At 36.4% G+C, this 10,178-nt stretch overlaps 1 protein-coding gene across 6 annotated transcripts in view; it reads right to left on the bottom strand.

Annotated features, from left to right (window-relative positions):
* Window positions 1-10,178, bottom strand: part of LOC106871082 (coiled-coil domain-containing protein 34) — a 110,824-nt gene that overhangs the window by 91,640 nt on the left and 9,006 nt on the right. For 2 of the 6 annotated variants that reach the window (XM_014917363.2, XM_014917367.2), the window contains exon 1: window positions 8,273-8,488. The exons of 2 other annotated variants lie outside the window; for them this stretch is intronic. The gene's annotated coding sequence lies outside the window, so the exon portion shown is untranslated. Of the gene's footprint in view, window positions 1-2,200; window positions 2,470-8,272; window positions 8,490-10,178 lie in introns of those variants that run through there. 2 more of the 6 variants (XM_052968916.1, XM_052968924.1) reach the window with 2 other exon arrangements.

Here is a 10,178-nt window from a genome sequence, read left to right as displayed (position 1 = left end):
ACTGTGTGTGTGTGTGTGTGTGCGTGCATGGGGGGGGGGGTTCCACAATCGCCATTTATTTCAATTACTCTTGTGAGGATATTCACGTAAATCATTTCTTAAATTTAATCCCCATTTTAATTTTCATAAAAGTTTCCAAGTACCATCATCATCATTGTTTAACGTCCGCTTTCCATGCTAGCATGGGTTGGACGATTTGACTGAAGACTGGTGAAATCGGATGGCAACACCAGGCTCCAATCTAATTTGGCAGAGTTTCTACAGCTGGATGACCTTCCTAACGCCAACCACTCAGAGAGTGTAGTGGGTGCTTTTACGCGTCACCCGCACGAGGGCCAGTCAGGCGGTACTGGCAACGGCCACGCTCAAAATGGTGTCTTTTATGTGCCACTCTCGAGCAACGCCGGGTGCCTCTGCTAGTATATATATATATATAAAATTTAAAATTTGCAATATTTAAATTTGAGCTACTAATAGTTCCATACAGTGAAAACATAATAATTTGGTAGATTTATATATCATTCCCTGAGTCTCCAAGCAACCTTTCAGGCTTGAATACACAAATATGGCTTGTCATATTTGAAAAACCAAGAAAGGATGCTGGTCTACGAGTAAACACAAGAAAAAGCAAGAAAAGAGTGAATACAAATGGTGAAATGAAAGAAGACAGAATAAGAAAACAAAAGATAAATAGATAATGGGGGAAAAGAGAGAAAGGAAAAGATAATCAAGTGTTGCATCCCCTTTATAATTAACCAATGGGGAGAAGGTTAAAGTCAGTGAGACAGCATGCTCAATCCAGAGAGAGTAGTGTTCTCCTGTTCAACATCTGTGATCTGCTGACATTTATGATCTTGTGGGTCTTTATATATTAGATAAACTGAGATCCAAGTTCTCATCCCATAATATTGGTCTATACTGTGACAATGGTTTGGGCTTATCTCACAACTGTGAAGGACACAGATTTGATAAATTTAGAAAAACTCTCATGGCATGGGATGGAAAATATGTACATTCAGTTTGCAAGAGATACAAGTGCAAAGCCAGATACAGAAGGCTGGTGGTTATGGATGCAGAGGAGTAACTTGAAGATTGAAACATGCACTTATATGTACAGCATAAGAACAAGCATTGAGGGCAAACTATGTGAAGTGCAGAATTGATAACACAACCGAGAGCAACAAATGCAGAATGAGTGGTGAGAGGGTTGAAATAGTGTGGCACATTGTTAACGAACACCTGAAATTGATACAACATAAACACAAAAGGTGACATGACAATGTGGCAAGAACGATCCATTGGGAGCTGTATGGAAATTATGATCTAGAAAGCTCAAATATGTGGTATGACAAAATCCCAGACTGAGTTAATGAGAATGAAGACTGCAAAATCCTGTGAGATGCAATGATTCAGTTTGACCACCAGATTAAACATCAGAAACCTGACGTTGTAGTGAACAAAAAAGAAAAAAACATGCCTGATAACTGACATAGCATGTTCTGGTGACAACAGGATGGGAGAAAAAGAAGAAGAAAAGGTGAACAATTATGATGAATTAAAGTGAGAAATATATAGGTTGTGAGCAATGAAGAAAATGAACATGATAACAATAGTGATTGGTGCACTTGGAAGCATAAGTACCCATCTATCAACGTGACTCAAAAAGATTGGAATGAATGTAAAGATGGAACATCTACAAAAATCATCATTGCTTGGAACTGCAAGATTCTTCTGCAGGGTTCTTGAAGTAAACAAATGTCACCTTAGTTTGCTGGCTGTGGGCAGTTGATACTTTCTATCATACCCAGCAAAATAAAGCTGAGATTTTTCATGATATAATAATAATAATAATAATAATAATAAAGGCATCTAATTACCAGATGACCAGACATTACAATCATTGAAAGGAGGAGAGAGTTATAAGTATCTAGGAGTATTAGAATCTGACAGAGTACTAACTACAGAAATGAAAATGAAAATTAAGGAGAACATCAGAAGGGTGAGAGAGCTAATGAAGTCAAAGCTAAATGGTCTAAATCTAGTGAAGGCTGTAAATACTTGGGCAGTATCAGTACTTAGATATTCAGCAGCTTTTGTAGATTAGACAAAAACTGAATTATCAAGTTAGACAGAACTAGGAAGGAATTCAATATGAATGGAGGACTCCACCCAAGACCAGCAGTAGCAAGATTATACTTACCTAGACAGGAAGGTGGAAGCAGGTTAATATTAGTAGAACACTTTGTGGAGTTAGAGTAGATGTAACTCCTATGTAGGTAACAGTGAAGAAAATTTATTAAAAGTTGCTAGCCACAGCAAGACAGGGAAACCAAAAACCCAAACAAAGATGAAAACCAAAAACAAGAACAGAAATTATTTGACTGGCAGAAGGCGTTGCATGGTAGATTCCCCAAGATAGTTGCAGCAAATAGTAGTAGTGAGACATGGTTATGGTTGCAGAAAAGAAAGCTGAAAAGGGAGACAGAAAGTTTGTTAGTAGCTGCACAAGATCAAGCATTAATGGATAAAAGCCAAGACAGACAAAAACCAAGTAGATTCCCAATGTAGGTTATACAAATCAAAAGAGGAAAGCATTACTCATATAGTAAGTGAATGTAACATTCTGGCAAAGAAAAAATACAAGAAAATACATGTCAACCTGGGGAGAGTAATCTGCCGAGAGTTGTGTAGAAAGCTAGGATTTGAACATAGTGATAAATGGTATGAACATGAACCTAGTAAAGTACTAGAAAGTAAGAAATACAAGACGTTTTGGGACTTTAACATTCAGACCGACAGAGTAATAGAAGCTGGACGGTCTGATTTAGTAGTAAATAAAGAGAATAGAAAATGCCAGATAACTGACTTTACAGTCTCAAATGATGATAAAAATCAACATGAGAGTTATAGAAAAAATAGCAAAGTACCAGGCCCTAGCCATTGAATTACAATGGAAAGTGCAGGTAAAATGTATCCCAGTAGTTGTAGGTGCATTGGGTACTATCCCTAAAGATTTGAACAGATGGATAGAGGAAATAGGCATAAAACCCAGTTAAGTACAGCTCCAGAAAACAGTGTTGTTCAGAGGGTTCTTGGTATTTAGGGTTACCAGTAGCTCAATGTTAGGATTTTTTTTTTCTTTTCCAACAGTCTAATCTGTTGTGTGTATATGAAAAAATAATAAATGCCCTGATGCAGTACCAGGTAGTGGCTCTCGTGGCTTCTCAATATAACTGATTGGAAGTGTTATCATATACATGTTTTGTCTTGGTGTAAAAGATGGGCTAGTATTCTGCTCAATACTAGAGATTTGCTAGTCAGTTGTTTGACTTTAACCAGTTAAGCATGTCCCTTAGTAGATGATGATATGAGCATCTCTTATCATGAGCAGGTGTAGGTAGGGAGCATCATAGCCGTGTGTTGAGAGGAATTCTTTGGGGTTTGAATAATTCACCTCTGGAAACATGGGTGTTTCATTCAACATCCTTAAACAAACCTTATTCAGGGACCTTTTGAGCAAGATGGGCTACTCAATCTGAAGAAAATTCTAACTGGGTCACCTGTAAGGTCATGCGCTGTTTATCTTGATATGCAATCACCATACATATGGTTGTAATACATGTGCCTGGTAGTCATAATGAGCATACTGGGCTTCATATGTTTTACCCTAGTGTCACTTTGATGGCATGCATTGCTCTTTCACTCAATGATAATAATAAACTAAATTGGAAATATATTTAAAAAAATAACAAGTTGGAAAGCTCCTGGATCAGATGGTGTTGAGATTCTGACTTTAAACTCTTACAAGTATGCACAGCTATAAACAACTCCTTCTTTATTGACTATAGAAAATGTAACACTAACATGGATGGCTAAAGAAAAGCCAGTGAAAATACAGGACAAAGAAAGAGGAGGGAACTCAGTAATTTATAAACCTATTACATGCTTTATCAAACTCAGGAAATTATTAACAGGCTCTATAGCAGATAAACTGTACACCTTTCAGAAGAATCTCTTACAAAGAGGAGCAAAAGGGATACAGAAAGAAGTTAAATGCAATTGTTGATCTGTTGCATATTGACAGCATAATATCAAGTGAGGAAAGAATAAGAAAGAAAATCTTAGCTTTTGATTGGATAGAAAGTTTACAAGCATGTTCCACATTGCTTATCCTTGGAGTACCTGGAGACACTTGGGGGTCAATAAAAAGATTAACAGTTTTTTTTTTTAGAAAAAAACAATGAGATCATGGGAAGTAGAACTCAACTATAGAAATGAATCATTGTGGAAATATGAAAATACACAGGGGAATATTTCAGATAGACTCACTCTCTTAACTACTTTTCATCACTGAGTTAATCCCTCTGATAAGCATACTGAGTAAATCCAGGCCTGCCTCTGAGCTAGTTAAAGCCAGGTGAAAATAAATCACCAGCTATATACAGATAACCTCAAACTGTACACATAAAATTAGAAAGACCTGGATTCTCTGATTCAAAGAGTAAAAATATTTTGCAAGGAGATTGGTGTGCATCATCATTGTTTAACATCCACTTTCCATGCTGGAATGGGTTGGACGGTTTGACATGGAGCTGACTAGCAGGGAGCTGTTCAGACTCTAGCAATTAGCTGAAGCAGAGTTTCTACGGCTGGATGCCCTTCCTAATGCCAACTGCTTAACAGAGTGTGCTGGGTGCTTTTTATGTGTCAATAGCACATTCGGTTTCTATACTAACATGGGTTGGATGGTTTGACAGGAGCTGGTCAGCCGAAGGCTCCATGTCTGTCTTGCATGGTTTCTACAGCTGGATACCCATCCTAACACTAACCACTCTACAGAGTGTACTTTTACACAGCACTGGCATGAGTGCTTTTACAAGGCACCAGCACAAATGCCTTTTACATGACACTAGTTTGGGATATCTAAGTACAAAAATTTAATTATGGAAAGAGGCTGAGACATTAAATCTGATGGTATAAAGATATCATATGATGGTATCATTAGATTACTAAGAGATAATGAAGGAGACAAGTGCTTAGGATGTTGCAGAATAATAATGTAATTAAAAGAGAAATTAAAATGAGAGAGCAAGTCTCTGAAGGTGAGGAGGTTTAGGAAGGTGCTTGAAACAAAACTAAATGGAGAGAATGTCGTTAAGACATGTCAGTATTGAGACACTCTGTACCATTTCTAAAATAGATAAAGACAGCACTACAGGAATTAGACAGAACTACACAGCTGCTCAGAATTCTCACAATACACACCACCCTAAAAATAATACTGAGAGGGTCTGCTTACCAAGAAAGGAAGAAGGTTGAGGTTTGTTCAATACAGAAGATGTCATCAATACTGTAATATTGGGTTTGAATAACTATGTTGAGTAAGGTGAAGAATGAATATTATCTGCAGCTAGAAATATCCAGAAAGAAGAACAGCAGGACAAACAGTTGGGCATAGAAGGAATTACCTGAACAATTCATGCAACAAACTGAAGATGTTGGAAAGGATGAAAAACACTGACCTCAGAAGCATTTGAACTCAAAACATAAAGACAGATGAAATACTGGTAAGTCATATTTTGTGTGAGGCTGAATCTCCCTGAGAACTACGTTAATGTTATGCAAGTCTGTAGAGTACTCAGCCATTTGTGAGTTAATTTTATCGTCGTGTGGTAATGAAAAGTGAAATTGACATCCATTATTTGCTGTGTGTATGTATCTATGTATGAACTTTCCTTTAGATTTACGTATCTGGTGTCTTGCTCATTTTCTCTGTTTCACTTTCACTTCCTTTGTATTCCTCCTCTCTTTTGCTTTTGATTTAACAATGTGTATATGTATCTATGTATCTACTTCTCTTGCAATGTGATAAACATTTAAAAACATAAAATGAACGCTGTCACCACTCACTGTCTCTTTCACTCCCTCTCTTTCTCTCTCTCTCACTCTCTTTCTTTCTCTCTTATGTCCTCTCTGAAACATTTAAAAACACAAAATGATCACTGTCACCACTCACTGTCTCTTTCTCTCTCACTTACTCTCTCTCTCTTACTTCCTCTCTGTCCTCCTCTCTCTCGCTTTGCCACTTCTTTGAAGTAAGTGTGACACACACAACAGGTACATACAAAAACAAAAAAGTTAGCTTATTAATATTATTGAGAAGAAGAAGAACAAGAACAACAACAACAACAAGCCTTCAAATGTTGGCACAAGGCCAGCAAGTTCAAAGGAGGGATTAAGTTGATTACATTGACCCCAGTAATCAACTGGTACTGATGGCTTGGGTTAATCAAGAGAATGGGAAAATTCACCAACAAAATTCCAAAAAGCATTATCCTACAAGAGTTATATGCTATGAAGTGAGCTGTCCTCAAAGCAATATCTACCTTGCATAATCTTGGTTTGAACCCAGTGATATGAGATGAAAATAAGAGACATAAAGATAATATAACTGTTTCTAACATAAGTTCAAAACCAGAAATTTAGTGTAGAGGTATAAGTTGATTAAATCAACCCCAATACATGACAGGTATCTTATTTTATCAAGCCCAAAATAATGGAAGGCAAAGTTGACCTTAGTGGGATTTCGGTTCAGAATGTAAAGAACCAGGAGAAAAATCACAAAGCAATTTGTCTGACTCTGTAATGGTTCTGCCAATTCACAACCTTCAATAATAATTGCTTCTAATTTTGGTACAAAGCCATAGATTTTGAGGGGAGGTGTAAGTCAATTACAACAATCCTGACACTTGACTGGTACTTAACTTTATCAACCTTGAATGGATGAAAAGCAAAATTAGCCTTGGTAGGATTTGAACTTAAATTGTAAAGAGCTGGAACAAATACCACAAGGTATTTTTTCTGATGTTCTAACAATTCTACACAAAAAGCTAACAAGAACAAATCTTGAAGGTTGGCTGTCACTCCTAAGGTGACACCAAACAAAACCCATGAGTCAACAAAAAAATTTTTAAATACCCCATCCTCTTACTAGGAGTAAATTATGAGAACCAAAAATCTCCACGCCCAGCCACAACTACTCAAGACAGGAAGAATTACCTACAGCAATAATGTCAATGAAAAATGATTGATCAGGAATCAACCCCTTTAACAGATTTTGACGTATTCCCTGTAGATTTTCAGGTGAAAGTATATTGCTGCTAGGCAACTAGATACGATATGATTGGTGGTTTCTTCAAAGGTTCATATACCCTACAGGTTTTGTCTGTGCCATCATCGATGGAGCTGTAGTGGTATGACCTGGTACTAAGATAGTGATATTGGGTGGCAATGATATCATTATTATCATTCCTTTTGTATGTCTTGTTTTATATTCTGTGAGGCCAGCTCCATTACATCCAATCCTTCCTTCCCAGAACTTCATCCCTCTGGAATTCTTTTTCTGCCTAAGTTTTTCCTGCAGCAATTAACTTGCAAATTATTCAAAAGAAACATCAGTCACGTCGATCTAACCAGTCTGGAAGCATAACCCCTTCCTCTAAATTCAAACAAATGCACAAAACCAACCACAAGAGCAAAAGAACGGTAACTGCCCACCACCAGAACCAGTGAGAAAATGAACCTTGATGAAGTCACTTGACCAGCCAGAAATAATAGTCCAATCTCCCTCAAATCATTAAAACACACCCCTAAAAATTACGAATGGTCATGATTAGAATGCCTTTTATCATACGCCTGCTGAATCGAGATGAATATTGTGGTAAACAAGCAAGGGCTTCTATACATAGTCATTCAATAGCAGCTGAAACTCCACTAAATTACACTTTACGGTCGTAAAAAAAAAGTATACATTGGATAAGGGGGGAAAAATAATATAATATATTTAAAAAATGTGGTAATCACAACACCAGGAAGAGACTGAGTGGGCATTGGATGAAATGCAATATGCTCAGTGGCAAGCAAGGGGGGTAAAACCCTGTAGTTATGTCTATGCCCAATAGGCATATTCATTTTTCTGAAAGTTATGACCTCCCAAAGTCTGGGGGGGGGGGGTAAAACCCTGTAGTTATGCCCAATAAAGCAGTGTATGTCGTGGTGTGTGTGGTATTGACATTATCAGTTGTTGACATCCAGCATGCTGTTGTTTGTTTGTTTTTTCGTTAACGGGTGAGGATTTTTATATTGACCGATAAATATGCATGGTTGTAAATGTGAAAGTCATTAGGTCCACAACCTACCGACGTCTTAAAAGTTTGCTCCTTCAGAGCTGAGTACGTATACATATCATCTATAAATAAGGGACTCTACTTACCCGGAATGCTTCTTTGTTTACTAAAGTTTCGATTCACCCTGATCATGGAAACAACCAAAAAAATATTCTAAATAGAGACTTATTTGCTTTACAAACAATATCGATGTTTTATAGATATTAAATATATTGAAAAGTAACTTTTCAAATTGCTAAATTTGTATTTAACATCAGTAACGAGTTGTTGTTAGTAACGGTCTTGTAGCGGTGTTACATGAAATCAAGTTCCTCGCGATCCAAATTTTTCCATGTTACATTAACATTTTCACATTTTCTACAATACATTATTCTGACGAGTGGAGCTGGGCTAATGGGATGCAAACTACCCAGTTGGTACGTATGTGTTTGTGCACGGTAGATAAGGGTTGGGAGACTATTGATTTGATTTCCCTCTATATACAAGCTAAATTCAGAATAAATTTTCCCCTTCTCATATATATTTTTATTGGGAACCAAAAAATTAAAAGAAAACTTTACAAACTTTCAAAAGTTTTTGTATCATAAAATTTTGTACTTCGTTTAGATAAGTTTGTTCCTCATTATAAATTGTTACTCGAAGCACATGCAAACAAACAACAGCAGTGCATCATATGTTTATGGTAATCTTCCAGTTTCGGGAGGTAAAAAAAGTAAATAAAAATACAAGGGAAATAACTTAACGTCTTACTAGTATTATCCGTACTCTCCTCACCCCACCCGTTCGCGAGCGCGCATTCTTCATATTCGTTCACAGCAAGTTGTTTTACACCTATTACACTAATTTATTTTTTTTTATTTTTGAGCTCGGGTCAAACGCTTTAGTTTGACTGTTATTTCCCTATACTGGAAGATTACCATAAGTTGTTGTGCAGCCGGTACTATGATATTCAATCTTGTGTGTGATTTATATATAAACAGTTAACTTCAATCACGTGTGTGATTTTATTTATAAACAGCTAAAAAAAAAAAACATTTCAGAGTAGTACGGATAATACTAGTAAGACGTTAAGTTATTTCCCTTGTATTTTATTTACTTTTTTACCTCCCGAAACTGGAAGATTACCGTTTAAAAATAAAAGCTTTGATAATACCGACTGCTACCAACATTATTTATAATTGTTTTGAGAAAGGAAACAAATGTGACTATTTCCTTCGCTACTACCAAATCACTTCCCTAAATGTGTGATTATCACTATATTTTCAACATAAGTAGTCCATGGGAGACAATTCTGCATGAAACCTTGGGTTAAAACTGTCACATTTGACATGAGTACATCCTTCATGGTTTGCATTTTAGCAACGCTGCATCCAAAGGGCTTCACTAAATCTAAATAACTTAGATTAAGAATTTTCTTTTAGTTGTTTCTATCGTAGCATTTGTTGAAAAAAATCTCCTCAGCCTGAGTATGCAATTAAGAAGTTCACTTTTTATTCATATGGTCCCAGGTCGATCCCACTACTAAACATCAACCATTCACTTAAACAATGCAATATTTCGTGGCTAGAACTTGTAGATGTGTGTTTTTCTGAGAGTTTTATTTAGTTCTTCTCAAGAGAGTTCAAGCCAGTCATTTGAACAAAGCAACAAAACTTTTTGAGTTAAGAGAGTTCCCATTGTTTGTAAATTTGTGGTTGAATTGGTATGCTGACTCCTCTGCCAATTGCTGGCTCTTAAACTTCTTAGATGTTGAAGATGTGGTGTAATGCTTTTCAATGGACTGAATTTTCATTTCCTGACCATATTTCATCCTCTGTCACCAGATTGAAATATTTATATATATATATATATATATATATATATATAAGAGAGTCAAGACTATTGAAAAGGTTGCAAGGCACAACAAAAATTTTAGGAAAATAAAAATAAGAAATAAGTGGAAATTTTACCGGTGAGTGTGTTAAATTTTAAGGCACAATAAGAAAATAACTC

The sequence above is a fragment of the Octopus bimaculoides genome, chromosome 1 (assembly GCF_001194135.2).
Source record: "Octopus bimaculoides isolate UCB-OBI-ISO-001 chromosome 1, ASM119413v2, whole genome shotgun sequence".
Classification (NCBI taxonomy): Eukaryota; Metazoa; Mollusca; class Cephalopoda; order Octopoda; family Octopodidae; genus Octopus; species Octopus bimaculoides.
Note: the sequence above shows the minus strand (reverse complement) of the source record. Positions and strands in the feature narration are given on the sequence as shown.